The sequence below is a fragment of the Myodes glareolus genome, chromosome 24 (assembly GCF_982192425.1).
Source record: "Myodes glareolus chromosome 24, mMyoGla1.1, whole genome shotgun sequence".
Taxonomy (NCBI): domain Eukaryota; kingdom Metazoa; phylum Chordata; class Mammalia; order Rodentia; family Cricetidae; genus Myodes; species Myodes glareolus.
In genome coordinates this window covers 36,690,520-36,708,758 of record NC_142049.1, presented here as the reverse complement: position 1 = coordinate 36,708,758, position 18,239 = coordinate 36,690,520, and the positions used below count along the sequence as shown (strand labels likewise).

Genomic DNA, 18,239 nt, shown 5'->3' with positions numbered 1-18,239 from the left:
TTTGTCTACTGCGCCCACATCCAATTACTCTAATATAGTCCAAATTTACTCTATTTTTTGTGAACTCTGCCTGAAATGTTTTGGATATTCTTTGTTGAATGTCATGTAGCATAACCCTTTTTGTCCTCTATAAACTTGATGGTTTTCTCACAAGCTAAAGTAATTTTAGACACTGGGCTTTCCATAAAATTTCTTTCCTTACCCATAGAGGAGAATGGAAACAAATTCCTCCGTATTCATATGCTGCATTAGACATTTTTAGTCACATGCTAATCTCATTTCTAATTCCTTTGTTTGTGTTGGTTTTCTTAGGGAATTTTACATGCCCTCTCTGGGTCTTCAATTCATTGACATATAGGTACAAATTATAAGTGTTATGAGTGTTGTGTTGGGTGTGATGAAGAAATTTTGAAACTAATATTTTAGAAAATATTTGTAAGCGATTCCATTTCATCAAGTTAACTGTTCAACTTATGTAGCTAACCCAGAAAATACCCAGTAAATTCCCCACAACAACTATTATTAAGTAACATGCCAGGGAAGTTTAGTTTCTCAGTTTTCTGACCTTCCCTGTGCTTTGTAGATGAAAGTGATGTTGATAAGAGGGAGCATGCTACTTCTTGTAAGTTTTACGCTAAAGCTCAAAAGTAGCAAGCTTTGTGGCAAACAGTAGTTATAGAAGATTTATTTCTTTATCCATTTAGAAGCAGTCATATCATTGTCTTATGCCATACCTTATCTTAACTTCAATGTTTGATAAAAATGTGTCTTTCTAGTTTTATAAATATATAAATAGTTATATATCTTCTATAATGATATATCCTTTTATAAACTTAGCTGGCCAGGGTCTCTGTCCATATATGTGTCAGTAAAAATTCTCAGCACCAAATACATTATATTTGATACAGATCCATGTATTACAGTAATGTGCTATTACTCTGGCCCCTAATCATTTCAAAACTCTCTTCAACAGGAAGCATTATGAAGTTCAGCTGTCAAAGAATGATTTATGGTAAGTATGCAAGCTGCCTTTCTTTTGGTAATATTCTAAACAAGCAGAAATGTACTCTTTGTCTTATTGCTCGAATGATAGTTCTTTCCTTTTACAATGTCTGCACTTTCTTTCTTAAATACATACATACATACAAAATTCAACATACCAACTTCTTGCATACTCTGACATAATTTGAATTCTGTGTTCCTGTGAGTAAATATGGTAACACTTAATATAAGTGCCTCCAATTAAGTTCTAGTTGTGCGAGAGCTCCTGTCTTTGTTCCTCTACCATAATACCACTCCCTCCAGTTTTCCCAAGTGGATAAACTGTTGATTCACTTTTACTTTGGATAGATAATGTATTTAAACATAAAGTGATATGGAAGATTGTGATTGTTTTTGAAAGATTTTTAAAGTAGATGAGAACTGAAATCTCAAATCTATTTGATTATGCTAAAATAAGGCAGTACACAGAATTCAGTTCTACATCCCTATCTTTATACACTACAGCATCTTTGGGAATTAACAGTGCTACCAAAGCTCAGAATCCTCACAGGTAATCCTAGACTAAGGCTTGTTTGAAGGATTTAGATGAAAATATGTAAATACAAGTGAGAGTTGTGACAACGTATATAGCAGATAACTCTGAACAACAAATTTATTTGTGATACATGTGTTTGTTTTTGGTAATTAATTGGTCCTTTGACAATTTCAGAAATCTATATAATGCATTCTGACCACACTCAACCTTCTCTAATCTCTCATTTACCTCCTTCAAATCAACCCTCTGAAGAAGTTCCTCTCTTATTATCATGGCTTTTTAATTTTGTGGGGTTTTTTTATGGCCCACTGAATTTAACTAGGGCTAGGTGAATGACCATGAGTTTAGATCTATCCACTGGTACATGGATAAGTCACTAGATGTTCCAACACTGAAAATATAACAGTTATTCCATTAGAAACCATCTACTTCTAATAGTTCCTCAAAGAGATACCAGACTTCATGAGTGTCTCACATGTCCATAATAGGACGTCCTCTGCAGGTTCTGCATAGGTAACACAGATTTTTATTTATTGGTTAGATAATGATTGTATAATCAAATATGTTTGTCATTTTCACATATAAATTTTCTACTTACATTGAAATTATTGAGAAATAATTTTATAATGCCCATATCACTCAATATCATCAATGAAAACATTTGAAAATATGTGTTTAGGGGACAGAGAGACGGCTCAATGATTAAGAACTCTTACTGTTCTTTCATACAAACCAAGCCTGGTTCACATTACCCACATGCAGTTGCTCCCTACCACCTGTAATTACAACTTCAGAGTGGTACCTTATATTCCTGGCCTCTGTGTGTACCTTAATCTACATGTACATTTCCACAATTAGACACACATACCCACACGTGATTAAAAAAATAAAATAAATATTTATAAAATAACATGCCTGTTGATGTGCCTCAGAGTTGGACTACTTAGAACATTCAATATTGCTTTGAGATGAATTTTAGACTATTTTTAATCTGGCAATTTAATTTAACCCATTTTACCTAGATATTAGATGTGGTTGGCCTAGTATAGTATCCACAGACTAATTTCTCTGAGATAATATATTTACGTTGCAAAAAAAAATGCTTAGAGATAACAAACAAGCTAATAGGAGAGATAAATTTACCCACTAGGTAGCTTCACTAGTTACTGGATGATAAAATATTGAGTGCAGTACCTGTTGTAGCAGCACTTACTCTTTCTAGAACTTCTCACCATGTTGGAAGCAGTGTGCATCTTCTAAGCATTATCGAAGCAAATGAAGAGGTAGATGATTGTCTTAGTTATGGTTTCTATTGCTATGAAGAGACACTATGGCCATGACAACTCTTTTAAATGAAAACACTTTATTGATGTGGCACACTTTTAGTTCAGAGGTTTAGTCCAGTATCATGTGATGTGATATTCCCCCCTGTATGCCATAAGTATGTTTTATTGCCATTGGTTAATAAAGAATCTGCTTTCAGCCAATGGCTTAACAGAATATAGCCAGGCTGGAGAGAGAGAGAGAGAGAGAGAGAGAGAGAGAGGAGAGAGAGAAGGTGGAGTCATATAGTAGCCATGTAGCTGCCACAGGAGACAGACACTGGATGCTGGATGGAACCTTACTGGTAGGCCATGACCATGTGGCAATACACAGATGAATAGAAATTGGTTAATTTAAGATATAAGAGCTAGCCAATAAGAAGAGTGAGCTAACAGGTCAAGCAGTATTGTAATAAAACAGTTTCTGTGTTTCCATGTGGTTATTTTGGAACTGGGCAGCCAGGAAATGAGCAAACAGTCTCTGCCAACAGTCATGGAGAGAAGCAAGGCATCATGTAGACACACATTTTGCTGAAGAAAGAGCTGAGAGTTCTTACATCTTGACCTACAGGCAACAGAATGTACACTGAGATACTGGTTTTGGCTTGAGCATATATGAGACCTCAAAGACACCCTCCACAGTGACACACTTCCTGCAACCAGGCCAAATATACACCAACAAAGCCATACCTCCTAATAGTGCAGTTCTTTATGAGCTTATGGGGGTCAATTACATTTAAAGCATCACGGTAGTATTGTATCTTTACAACATGCAATAGCATAGGGTATGTATTACCATTCCAAAAGAGATCAAAAATGATAAATCAGAGCATAGTGAGGAAACATTGGGTCAAAGCAATAGCAAAACCAAATAATGTTTATTCTGTCAGTACTATACAAGGAGCACATATATTCCAAACAGGACCATTCCATGGCTAAGAAAAAAGGAAAATGTTTATTTTTTTTCTCCACTTAGTGCTTCCTATTGCCTTTACTTTCACAGAAAGGGGGTACATAGGTCAGAATACCTATGCATTTACATGTTTAGACTATCTTTCTTTATCTGCATGACTAGAATTATTAGAAAAACAACTGGCAGAGTGTTGTAAGAGGCTGCTTGTTTGTCCCAGCCACCCAGAACTGAAATAACCACACAGAAACTGTATTAATTAAATCACTGCTTGGTCTATTAGCTCTAATTTCTTATTGGCTAACGTTTACATATTTACTTTAACCCATCTGTATTAATCTGTGTATCGCCACATGTCAGTGCCTGGCCGGCAAAGTTTTGGCATGTTTGTCTCTAGTGGCAGCTCCATGGCTTCTCTCTGACTCCACTTCCTTTCTCCCAGCATTCACTTTAGTTTACCCCATCTAGCTCTACTCTACTCTATCAGGTCAAGCCAGTTTTCTTTATTAATTAACCAATTGTATTCTCATAGCATACAGAGGAGAATCCCACATCACCTCCCCTTTTCTGCTTAAATTAAGAAGGAAGGTTTTAGCTTTAACATAGTAAAATTACATATAACAAAAAAGTCATCAAGCAAGAATTACAGTTATAATATTTATATATGCTTTATTTTTTAACATATCTAAGGAAAACTGTAACTATAACTATTTTCTTTAACTCCATCAAAGATTCCAAAATGATATAATGTTTCCTAAGTAAATTGGAAGTGCATTGTAAACAATTTCTAAAACTCTAGAATTGACAGAGACTTTTTACTGCCTGGACAATCACCCAAAGTTTTTCTGTATCATTGGGGGATCCATTTTCAGCCTACAGGCACACAGTATCTAGCAGACTTTTTCATGAAGCATGAAATTTCAAAGACAGTTTTGTCCACATTGGCAGTTTGCCAGTCATGTTTTTGTGTGTCCCGCAGAATGTCTGGTGATCACTCTCATGAAGAAGAAACCCCAAAGGACTGTATCACCTTCTTTAGGCAGCTTTAACAGTCGTTTTTCTTTGGGTCCTGCACATCAAGTTCACACAGCATACCATCAAGCAGTCTAGGCAAGAGGATTTCTTGTCCAAATGGCTAGTCAATTCTATAAGGAGCCTCGTTAATGCCTGTCATCCTCTTGACATAGATTACTTAAGTATATTACTAGCTAGCTCTTACATCTAGAAAAACTAACTAACATGACTACTATTTTGACTATTATAGATGACTATTTATTGACCTATATTTCTTAATTATACATTATATTTTTAAATGAGCTGGGCAAATGCAATACCGTAATCAAGAGCAGAAATACATATATGAGTATAACAAAATTTACCTTTAAATTTGTATCAATAAACCAAGATCTATACCAATGCAAATCTCTACAGCATATTTCTCTTTAAATGTAAAAAATATATGTATTAACAATATTTGGGAATATAGGTGTAGTTCTCTTCAAACTGCTTCCTGGTTTTGTTGGGGAAGTATTTTCTTTTGTGGGATTTTCAGAGAGAATTTTCGGGTGGTCTTGTTCTATCAAACCATATTAGTCTGGAATGATTTCACAGGTTCTCATCCTCTGTGGAAACAAAAGAAGAACCTCTTTTCTAAAGCAAAATAGCCTTAGACTCAAATTTTGAAGATAAAATATCTTTAAAGTATATATGTTGACTACTTAGATCCTTTACAGTGAAAAAATACAAGGAAAGCACAATAATATATATAATCCAGATTCTCTGTGTCTTTTTCATCTTTACAAGGCTTTGTAACAGGAAGAGTGGGCTGCTTGTTGTCCCGGCGGCCCGGTATCTTACACCAAAAATAATCACACAGAAACTGTATTCATTTAAACACTGTCTGGCCCATTAGCTTTAACTTCTTATTGACTAATCCTTACATCTTAATTTAATCCATTTCTATTAATCTGTGTATCGCCATGTTACTGTGTCTTATTGGCAAGATTCTAACCAGCATCCATCTCAGCAGGAGATCCATGGTGTCTGCCACTCTGCCCTTCTTCCCAGAATTCAGTTCTGTCTACTCTGTCTACCTAAGTTCTGTCCTATCAACTAGCTCTAGGCAGTTCCTCTATTCATTATCTAATGAAAGCAGCATACAAAGAGAAGGACCTCCTACACCATTTACCCTTTTTTGTTTAAACAAAAAAGAAAGGCTTTCACTTTAATATAGTAAAATTACATATAACAAAACAGTTATCAAGCATGAATTACAGTTACACTATTTATATATACTTCATCTCTTATTGTAACTTAGAAAAACTGTATTATTACTATCTATTCTTCCATCAAAGACTCCAAAAGGATATAATACTACCTAAGTAAACAGAAAGTGCATTGTAAGCAACTTTTAAAATTCTAGAAATGACAGAGACATATTTGTGCCTGGATAGTTACCCAAAGTTCTTCTTTTTTTGTGAAAATGGGTCCAATCTTTATTAAAGATAATATTATATAATATAAATATCTTCAGTGCCAATATTTGTTGCTTTATTAAGGAATTCTAATATATTTGAGAATACTGAGTCAACTATATTTAATGTATTTGTAAATGGAAGAATTACTATGAACAGTTTAAAGCATATGGATGATCTATGTATCTGTCTCATAGATTTCCATTCAAAAATGAATCACCAGTTCATAGAACACAACACACTAGAGAATGAAGGTTGATGACATTTATGGCATTATATTCAAACACAGAGAATAAAAAAATCTAGTCAGACCCAAAGTTCTTCTATACCATTGGGTCATCTACCTTTGGCCTTCAGGTCTATAGTATCCAGCAGACTTTTCCATGAAGCTGGAAATTTCAAAGACAGTTCAGTCACTTTCTTCTGTGTCCTGCAGAATGTCTCACAGATTTTTTTTATGAAGCAAAAACCCCAAAGAACCATGTCACCTTTAGACAAGTTCAACAGTCATCTCTCTGTGGGTACTGCATGCCCAGTGAAGCTGTCCAGGCAAGAGCAGTTTCTTGCCCAAATGGCTAGGAAACTCAATAAAGAGCCTCTTCGATGCCCATCTTTCTCTTAAAGTAGCTGGTATTGCCAGGAGCAGATGCGCTTTGTTGTCATGAAAAGCCCTAAGTTATTAAAACATTTTAAATGTCATATTCTGTAGTCTTTGAAAGATATGAAGAATACCTATCTGAAATATAGAAATATAGAAATGCACATCTAGAAAATCTAACATGACTACAAACTTGACCATTATATATGATTATCTATTAATCTATATTTCTTAATTATACATTACATTTTTAAATGAGCTACACAATCCCAATACCTTAATCAAGATCAGAAATACATACACATAGAACAAAATTGACCTTAAATTTGTATCAATAAAACAAGATTTTTACCATTGCAAATAATTCATATCTATATCATATCCCCCTTTAAATGTAAACAAAGATTTATAAATAATATTTGGGAATATGGATGTATTTATTTATCTCCAAACTTCTTTCTGCTGTATAGGGTGCTGGTAATCAGGTCCTTCATGGTACATCGTGTGCTAGGTTCATCTCAGTCAGCAGTTAAGTGAAGTAATTTTCTGAGGGTGTTTATGGCACCCTTTCAGGAGGGCATGGTCTATCATACCATATTGGTCTAGAAGCAATCCACAGGGTCTCATCCTCTGTGAAAACAAAAGAAGAACCTCTTTTCCAAAGCATCATGTCCTTCGGCCCAAATTCTGAAGTCATAATACTTTTATAATATACATGGTGGTTTAGCCTAGCAGCCCATACAATAAAATGTCTCTCTGTACTTAGCTCCTTCACAGTCGAAAAATTTAGAGAAAACACAATAATATATAGAATCCAGACTCTGTGAATTTTCCATTTTTTTACTTCCTTTAATCTATAATTTTCTGTACTTTGTCTCTTTAAAGACTTTACCCTTTCTTAAAGCATTAACTTTATTTTATGACTCTGTATACTCTTTATCTCTTCTCTCCCAGGCCTACGTACATTTATCCAACACTGTGACCCATTCAGAGGTCTTTTATGTCTGAATCTGTCCTATTGTGAATATTTAATTCTTTACTGCCCAGTAGCACGTCTTAAAATGCTAAGTCCTTCTTAAAAACTTCAGGTGCACCTTTTTTAGGGGTAATATGGTATGGCCTGTTTGCCTACCCAGTCTAAAACTTCATGTGCGCTGTTATTATGGTAGATATGGTAGTTCCTGCCAGCACTTTGCAGAGTCCAGCATGGCAGAGACACTTGTGCCTCTGAGCCACATGCATTGCCTCTCTTTTAGGCATGCAGTGAGTCCACATTTCCATCAAAGAAGCCATAGCATTTTACTCACAAACCCCATTCGAATGCTCTATCTCCTGCCAGAGACACAGGTCATGCTAGCAGCATAGCCCAAAAAGCTGGCATTTTAAACTGCACAGCTTTGCCCCCCGCTACAGCTGAATCAGGAAAATCTCTCTTAAAGCAGCTGCAGAAAGCTCCCAGCAAAAAGCAAGAAACTGTGTTAAACTCTGTATTCTTTTTGAAGCTCTCTCAGATTTTATGTGAATTTAGTTGATCATGTGGATGCCATTCTGTAACAGGAGGAGCTGGCTGCTTGTTGTCCCGGACACCTGGCTATCTTACGCCCAAAATAATCACACAGCAACTGTATTCATTTAAACACTGCCTGGCCCATTAGCTCTAACTTCTTATTGGCTGATTCATACATCTTAATTTAATCCATTTCTATTAATCTGTGTATTGCCACATGACTGTGGCTTTCTAGCAAGATTCTAACCAGTGTCCATCTCAGGCAGGAGATCCATGGCATCTGCCAATTTGCCCTTCTTTCCAAATTTCAGTTCTGTCTACTCCGCCTACCTAAGTTCTGTCATATCAACTAGGTCAAAGCAGTTTCTTTATTCATTATCCAAGGAAAGCAACACACAAACAGAAGGAAATCATACACCAAGGCTTTTATTTTGTTTTTACTCTATTATTTTTTAATATTTATTTTATTATCTTTACTCCTTTAATCTATGACTGTCACTACTCTGTTTCTTTAAAACTTTGTATTTATCCAACACTGTGACTCATTTAAAGTTCTGTTATGTCTGAATCTGTCCTATTGTATATCTATAATTGTTTTCTATCCAAGAGTCTTTCTTAAAATGCTAAGTGTTTTGCCTTTTGGCTCCATCCACTCCAACATGGGGAGTGGAGTTCTGTTTAGCATGAGCCATGCTCACAACCCCATTTTCAGGCACACAGTGGGTCGTTGTTGTCGTTAAGCAAGTTATAGCACTCTGTTCACAAAACCCATTTAAATGCCCCATAGATGGACCTCATCAGATTTTATGCTGTTAACACAGCCCAGGAAGCCACAGTTTCAAAACAGCATGTCTTTTATTCTGCTACCCCTCTCTTAAATGAACACCTCTCTTAAAGAAGTCATGCTTCTGCCTGATTTTAGCAAGCAGAGCTGACCCAAGAAAATGCCACTACCAAACCATGCTTAAGATGCTTAAGTCTGTTCTTTTGTGTCTATGATTTCTTTTTAACCTTTCTCAAATTTTCCATGGATTTAGTCAGCCACACCAATTTGTTGTAAGAGGATGCTTGCTTGTCTTTGCCACCCATTTCTGAAATAACTACACGGAAACTGTATTAGTTAAAACACTGATTAGCCTATTAACTCTAACTTCTTATTGGCTAACTTTAACATATTAATTTAATATATCTCCATTAATCTGTGTATTGCCACATGACAGTAGCTTCCCAGGAAAATTTCATCATGTCAGTTTAAGGTTTAAGAGAATAATAAAGTTTCTGTGTGATTATTTCAGAAGTTTGGGCAGCCAGGAATCAAACAAGCCTCCCAACAATAGCAGCGTATGTCTAGGATGTGTATTCTCTCTGCAACGTGCTGACTCACTCAGCATTTCTGGGGGAAGCAAATATTATCTAGACCTGGTTCATTGCTCCTCTGCTTTGACTACAGCCTTGGAAAGAAAAAGAATTTCAGGATAATGGCTGCTGATAATGATAGTGGTAACATATTCTCCAGTCATACACATCCACATATTCCTGCAAGGATGATCTTGCTACAATTGGTTAAGTTACAAATATATTTTGCCAACTGGAACTGTTAGGAGCCTTTCTAACATTTTAGTAGGTATTAAAAGATAACATTGCCAGTGTTTAGTATGCAGTGGTAACATTTTTATTTTATGATGTTTGGCATTAATCGGACATAAATATGTTTACTCTACTAACATAATGATTACATGGCATTCTCTGTTCATTGCACAGGAGGATGTTTGTGAATTTTTGGACATCTGACAGAAGATTCAGCAAACATATTACTTTCAAATCTATACTTGATACACCATACTCATACTTCCTGGATGTTTTATTAGAGTACAAGAGAGAGTGTACTTTCTTGTTATCATATGTTGTTGTTTGTTTTTCCTCTTGAGTGATGATACACCTCAAAAAGTAAGGGCAGTTAATACCCTGACTTTAACACAGAATAAGTGGGAAACTTCTTTCAGTCAAGTTGTTGTTCCTATTTATAGCCTCTTGGACATCTGCTAGCTGTGATGGCTATGTGAGCAAGGACCTACTTTTTTTTTAGGAAAGGGACTGAAGATGCATGGGTGTTGTTAGCACTTATACTTAAGCTTGATGACATTTGGTTGGAGTCAGACATCATAAAATCTTATCCAAGCTTCAGATAGATGTGTTTAGCTATGGAGAATCATAGCTTTGTTGTCATAATGAGTATTCCTGCTTTGGGAAGTTCTTATTAGATTTAATCTCCCTCTTTTAGACTATTACATCTAAGCCCTGTGTTTGTATAATCAATCCATTGAATGAACTTTTGACTAATTTTGGTCACATATTTTTACTTTTACTTTTTGTGACATGGGACATTTCTAATCATAGGAAAGTTTTAAATAATTTTTATTGATAATTAAATCTATGAGAAGTTATTTAGTTACTCCTTGAATAACATATTTCTTTAAATAGTGAGAGATAAATGTTTTCTAAAGAAAGTCAGAAACATGAATTTTACTGAGACTCAGATAATCCACTAAGTTTTGGAGTGCATAAGAGGTGAAGGACCTGAATGTGTGCTCAGAAACAAATATAAATAAATGAAATATATATTTATGGCTACAGGATTATTTAAATAAAAGAGAGCTTCCAAATGAAATCAAAATAAAAGAAACAGTGAATTCTAGAGATTACATCTAGATTTGCCTGTGTCATTGGAAATGTTGTTTGTTTTTTGCTTTCTACTCAGAAGATGACCTATTCCAGAAATCTCTACAGGGAATGACTAAGAGCAGAAAATACGTGAATGAAGACTACTCAGACCAACATCTTTTCACCATATATTGTACAAAAACCATACTCTGAAGGTATTTCTTACTTACTTTCCTATTTCTGTGACAAAATATTAACATGATCATTTCATAACCAATTAAACATTTAATTGGGCTCATGGTTGTAGAGGTTCCATGTTGGCGAAGTAAAGGCATGGCAGCAGGACGTTCTGAGGGGACATATCTTAAGTTATAAGCAGGAGACTGAGAGCACACTGGAAATAGCATGAAACTTCAAGAGCTTCTCCCAGTGACAAAGCTCCTACAACAAAGCAAATCCCCAGCAGCTTTACCATCTGGAAAACAGGAATTGAGATATGAACCTGTGGGGGCTACATTCTCATTCAAATCATGCATTACATTCCCTGGTCCTCATATAGTCTCATGGTCATATCAGGAATCAAAATGTCTTTAGTCCAACCTAATAAGGCCCCGTAATATTTCACAGTCTCAATACTGCTTTTAAGCCCAAAGTCTCTTCTCTGACACATGAAGTAATCTTTTACTTACAACGCTCTGTAAAATCAAAATGCAAGTTACATGCTTCTGACATTTAATGTCATGGAATATGCATTATCATTCTAAAAGGGACAAATCAGAAAATAGTGTGGAAATACTGGACCAAAACAAGACCAAAACTAAGAAGGGCAAACTCCAAACTCTGTAGCTCCATGTCTGATTTCAGAGGTCTTAGTCATCTCTAACCCTCCAGTATCCAGTCCGCAACATCTGTGTATTCTTTGGACTGGTTACATTTCCTATCTTCTATTCTACTGTGTAGATATCCCACAGTTCTGTCATGTGCAATACTTTGGGGTTTCCAATATTACACAGTCTTCATTTTCACCACTTTATGCAATGGTTTCTCAGGGTCTCTTCCCATTCTCAAAGCCTCTGTGTAGGAAGTTCCCTACCACATATTGCTTGGTCTCATTGGCTCTTCTCAACCATGTGGGAAAATTCTACAACATTTTTGTGTATCCCTCTTTACTCTAAAACCAGAACCACATAGATGATATTTCCAATTTAGATCCTACTTAGGATGGAGCCTGGCCCTCTTAAATTTTATTTGCACCAACTTTTACTTATTGTTGCCTTTTAGGATAACAAGTTGAAAGCTTAGCTGACTGATGTCATGTCCTAAAGGGAAATCATTACTTTTATTACATTTTGGATCAGGCCTCCGTTTGATATCCTAGTCTCTTTCAGCACAAACCTTGGTGTCAACAGTAAGCTTCCTCATGTGCCTTTTCTCTTCAAAGTGTACATTTTCTATTCTTTTTTGCCACATTCACTCTTTTACATTGTAACCTGCATAAAAGTGATTAATAATAATTACCTTACATAAACAATATTGATTTGATTTAAACATCTTCTTCCAGGACATTAGTTCATTACATTTCAATTTAGATTTTGGTAAATTCTTGGGACAAGTGCATTAGGCATCCAAATTCTTTGCCTAAATATCACAAGATTTGTTTATATTCCATTTGCTTAGAGTGTTTCTTTCTAAGACTTCTTGATCAAGGCCTCTACAGTTAACATTGCTCTCAGCACTGTGATCTTAAAACTTCTTTCTTAGATAGAATGTTAAGCTCTTTTTGCAGTGTTGTACCATTTTTCTAGTTTAAAGTTTTAAAACATTCCATACTCGTGCAAATAATAATAATCAGGTATTCATAGTAATACATCATACCTCCTATCAATTTCTGTTTTATTTGATTTCTTTATTGCTGTGATAAAACACAAAAAGTCAAGGCATTTTATGAAATAAAGAGTTTAATTGTGCTATGGTTCCAGAGGTTTAGAGTCTGTGATGGCACAGTAAGACATGACAACAAGAACATGTGAGAATTCACATCTTGCTCTACAAGCAGAAGGGAGAGAGCACACTGGTAATTATATGAGTCGTTTGAATCACCAAAGCTCACCTCAGGTGACATACTTTCTCCAACTAGATCATTGCTTCTAATTCTTCCCATATAATTACATCAATTGAGGACCAAGTATTCAAACATGTGAGTCGATGAAGGCCATTATCATTTAAACCACCACAGTAAGGTTTTTGGTAAGTGTAGTCTTTACTTTCTAGAAGTCTTTCTAGAAATCTTATCTACATAAAAAATGAAATTTTAACTTCTTGAAATGGATAACATTTGGGAATACTCTACTTGACTCTATTGATCAAACTGTATAACTGGCTAATAATTTTCTTTAAAAACACATCTTTGTAGCATTTCTGCATCTCAGTTTATGTTGTTACTATGAAGAATTTCTTTGACTTTTGTCTGCTCATGTTTTGTGACTATGAAGGATTTAGTCGTCTTTTTTCTGCTCCTATCAAATTGGCTAAACTGCATCTGAAGACTGTTTCCATTTGTGATTAGAAGACTATTTTATGTGTGAGGCACAATATAATCTCTAAAATTGGAAAATGCAAACTTGACAAATATTTTTTCTGATATCATTGACCTGATGTTTTAAGGTACAGAATAAAGGTGAAAAAAATAAAGAAGAAAATTCACACAAATTCAAAATTTCTGGATGTTGACTGTTACTTTTAACCAGAAGAAGAAAGAGAAGAGTGGAAGGAAGAGGAAGAAGAAGATGATGAAGAGGAGGAAAAAGGAGATGGAGAAGAAGGAAGAAAAAGAGAAGGAAAAGAAAAAGAAGAGGTGGGAGAGGAGGGAGGTGGGGGAAGAGGAGGGAGAAAGAAGAGCAGGACGAGAAGAAGAAAGAAGATGTAGTAGGAGAAGAACAATAAGAACAACAATAAGAACAAGAAGAAGAAAAAAGGAAGAAGAAGAAGAAGAAGAAGAAGAAGGGAAGAAAGAAAGAAAGAAGGAAGGAAGGAAGGAAAAGAAAGAAAGAAAGAAAGAAAGAAAGAAAGAAAGAAAGAAAGAAAGAAGAAGCAACAGCAGCACTTTTTTTCTGGTTACAGCATGATTCCAAGCTTCTAGACAAGTGCGTTTCTCTGTGTATAATAAGACAATTAGTTCTAGTACATAAAGGTGTACAATAAAGTATTTTCTAGGTATTTACCTCCTTAGCATATGTGTTCCTAACCTGCCAATTTTCCCTCTTTGTCTTGGCAGATGAATTGGAAACATTATGGATGGTGCCATCTCTTCCACCAGCAGATTCACCAAAACAGTCATCATTATACTTGCTGATGCCTCTTTCCAGTGTAGCAGCAGACACCACCTGCAGATAAGAAATGCTTAACTGAGAAATGCTCATGTTGGGATATCATCGATGAAACTTTAATGTGTGCGTGGTGACTGTTTCCCTTGCTGCCACTTGACTCAATCCCAAGAGCCTCAGTAGAGGAAATAATATTGCACAACAAACTCAAGATAGTGGAAATATTCAGTGCTCCTATAAATATACACTGCTACTTTAAAAAATATGGCATATTAAAAAGGAATTGCATGATTTAAAAAAATCTCAAAGTATACTTACATGATTAATACATAAATTATTGACCTCCTCTCTTTCAAGAGAGTCAAAAGTTTTCTACAGTTTTCCCCAATTAAGGGATGGTTATAAATGCTCTTAAGCAGACAAATGTATGAAAAATACACATACTTTCTGGGGGAACTTCTACCAGTCAGCCCATACTCTTACACAAATTGTTACCTTTGTTTAAGAGTCTTTTGATGAGCTTTTTTTATTTCAGTACTACATTAATATCTACATCATTTTTTAATGACTGCGTAACTAATTTGTAGATGAAATAGAATTAAATGTTTTAAAGATTTCCCATTTATAGGCATTTATGTAGGTGCTAAATTTCTGTTAAATGAATTTCCATATATATATATGTGTGTGTTGAATATATATATTCAACAATTATGTATTTTCCCTTCTATTATAATAAAATTACCTAGTACTTAAATTATTAGAATGAAGTATAATAACACTTCAAAGAAATTAAATAATCATAATTCCTTTTAAATGAATTTTAGTAGCCTTCTCCCCAATGGCAATGAGTTAGACTACCATATTCATAATCCACATATAATGGGTTCTACAAATATTTGAGATATTTTCCAATGTGTTAGTCCAAACAATTGTCTTAAATTGTATTTATTTTATTTTTGAGTTTGATCATTTTCATGTTTATTAGCCATCTGTATTTTTAATTTCTTCTTTATGTCAAAGTTTGAGAGTATGTGGGGATTTTAGTCTCTTTTAAAGACCATATTTACACTTGGAGAAAAATAAGATTTTGGATTGTTAAACATTATATGTTTTTCTCTCGTTTGAATTTCGTTTTGTTATAAGAATGTGTATTATTGTTACATGTCCAACTATAACCATGTTTGCTTTTATGGCTTCTGAGTTTCATGTCATTTTTGAAAAACAAAAATATCGTAAGCCCATAAAGCCCCGCTCCTTTGTTAATCGTAGTTCTTTTGTGTTTTTTACGTCAAATTCTTATGTCATGAAAAAAAAATTTTGTTTTGAAATCTTAAAGCTGCCAAGTTATTTGCCATTACTTATGATTATTTGCCAATAAGTGCCCATTTATCTGTAAGCCATCTTGCACCTGTGCTGTATTGTCATCTGTGAATGGCTCCATTTTTGTTCTGTGGATGTGTGTCTCTTCTGCCTCCTGTCTCACATGTCTTCGTGTTGGAAGAAATTACAGTTTAGACTGCAATTTCATCAACCTTAATAAATTAATTTGGGGAAACTGTTTTTAAATAATACTGTCTTCATAATGAAGGACAAGATATGTCTCTTTTATTAAACATCTGATTATTGTTGATATTTTCACCGTGATGTTGGGTTTTTCTTTTATTTACTTGTTCATTTTTATGTATCTGAAAAATTTTGGTTTTTTGTTTTTAATTTTAGATTTTTTTGGTTTGGGGAGGTTAAGTGGTCATGTTAGTACTCATTATTTTCAGAATGCACCCAAAATTCTTTGCAAATATTAGTTTTCCTCCTGCCAACTGATACTGATTTTGGTTATTTTGATAGAAGTACACGAACTGGTACTTTCAGAGCACTTAAAATTGAAGGAATATTACTCACACTTGATTTAAATGATATTTAACAGAATACCCCTTTGGTTGGACAGTACATTGCTGCTGTTCAATGTTTCCAAAAGATCACCTGAAAGAGCTATGATTCAGCAAAGTTGAGTTTATTAAACTTACTGCAGCAAGGGAAAACACCACCTTAACAGGATTTAGTCATGATTGAAAGGTGAGAAGGAAGGGCCTTTGGATCTGGGTTTCTGTAGTTTAGAGAACAGATATGGTTATGAATGGGCACAGTTTAGCATGCAATACTGTAAGATGGATGGGGATGTGGTGAGGTTCTTAATGTGCTTCCTGATAACCAAACTGGTTTTTAAGTGATCTGTTTGCCTTCAAAATATATTAATAATGACAGAAGTGTTATTGCCTAAGTGACCAAATAGAATTTATCAGTTTATAGTTTGTCTTGCTAAGCAGGACTTACTAAGTTTGGTATCAGGTCTTAGTCCCAAAAGGTAAGTTATTTTTAATGTGAATAGTTTTATCAATGGAAGATTATAACTTTTAATTTTGAGATAATTGGTGTGTTCTGTTGGAAAAGTCTTCCTCCACTGCTTTTATTTTTCTAAAGAGTTTGAATCAAACCCAGGTGAAAGATGTAATTGCTACTTTTTTGCCCAAGTACTTGTACTATTATTATTTGAATTATTAATTACTGTACAATATTTCTTTTTCAATTGTTAGGAATCCTTTTATTTCATTGTGAGCATACTCATTTTAATTCTTTTTATTTATTGATGAGCTATAGCTATTTAAATTTTGTTTTGGATTTTTGAGAGTATATAATTATATGAAATCACTTTTCCATTGACTTTCTTTTCTAGTTCTTTTATACTTTGGTATCAGCATTTCTGATTATGTTTAAACAACGTAGAGGATTTTTTCTTTGTGTGGTGCTCAATGGGTTGGCACCATGGTTACTTGAGCACATTAGTGAAATCAGCTGCTCTGCTTTGTTGTTTCATGTAAATAAGGCTATCTAGTTTTGTTCACATCTTGCCAGTTATTGTTTGTTTCATATCTGGTGTCTTTGGTTTAACATTTTTTCTTCATAGACGGTCACAATGCATACAGGTTTTCTATCACTCTGTTTAAACTGTGCTTTTTTAAATAAGCAAGTTGCAAAAGTGGGTATTTAGAATTGCCAGTTTTTCCTCTCCTACACAGTCAAGAGTTTAGCATATTTTTTGAGATTTTAAAAATGTCCCAATTTATATACATAATTTTATGTATTTTCTCTGTGTGATTTGCCTCTTTTAGTAATAAATGCTTAAAGACACAAACTATTCATTTCCCTTTCTCAGCAACCATTGACCTCTTGTATCTTATCACTTAAGATTGGGACCATGTGGAATTTTCCCTGGCCTTACTAATATGCTAACAGGTGTTGGTGTTGTCCCTATGCGGGTCTTGTTCAGGCAACCATACAAATGAGAAGGCATAAATGCATTTCTGTATTGAATCTAGGTGATGTTATCTATCCACAGAAAACCAGGGCCTCTGACTGTTACAATCTTCTGTTCATTAAGATGGTCTCACTGTATAGCTCAGTTGCAGTTGTACATCCTGAATTACTGATTCCAGAGAGGCAGAGGCAAGTGGATCTCTAGTGAAACTAGAATCCAAGTTAAATAATGTCCATATGAGTGTTAGACAGTATTTTACTATGAATTCAAAATAAATTTTTGTCACATAATTGGATGACTTCACATAGATTATCAAGTTGAAAATCTATATAATGTTTATAATTATAGACTCATGGGAAACATAAAAATAATACTTTTATGCATTTTATTTAAAATGTGTTATTCTTTGAGGATTGCATATATTTATACAACATATTTTGATTATATTCATCAACCACAACTCTCTCCAACCAACTTTAATACCTCCACAACATCTTCCTCTCAAATTCAAAGTTAAAAGTTATTAATAAACCCTGAGTCCAGTTACCACTGTCTATATGAACAGGAGTTTGGGGGCTTTCAGTGTGGCATGAA

General features: G+C 34.6%; 1 long non-coding RNA gene across 2 annotated transcripts in view; it reads left to right on the top strand.

Moving 5' to 3' along the window:
* LOC146889933 (uncharacterized) overlaps nucleotides 1–18,239 on the top strand; it is an 86,859-nt gene that overhangs the window by 6,447 nt on the left and 62,173 nt on the right. The window contains exons 3-5 of one of the 2 annotated variants that reach the window (XR_014999461.2): nucleotides 974–1,012; nucleotides 11,107–11,224; nucleotides 14,284–14,458. This is a non-coding gene — a long non-coding RNA (uncharacterized LOC146889933). Of the gene's footprint in view, nucleotides 1–973; nucleotides 1,013–11,106; nucleotides 11,225–14,283; nucleotides 17,828–18,239 lie in introns of those variants that run through there. The other variant, XR_014999460.2, reaches the window with a different exon arrangement.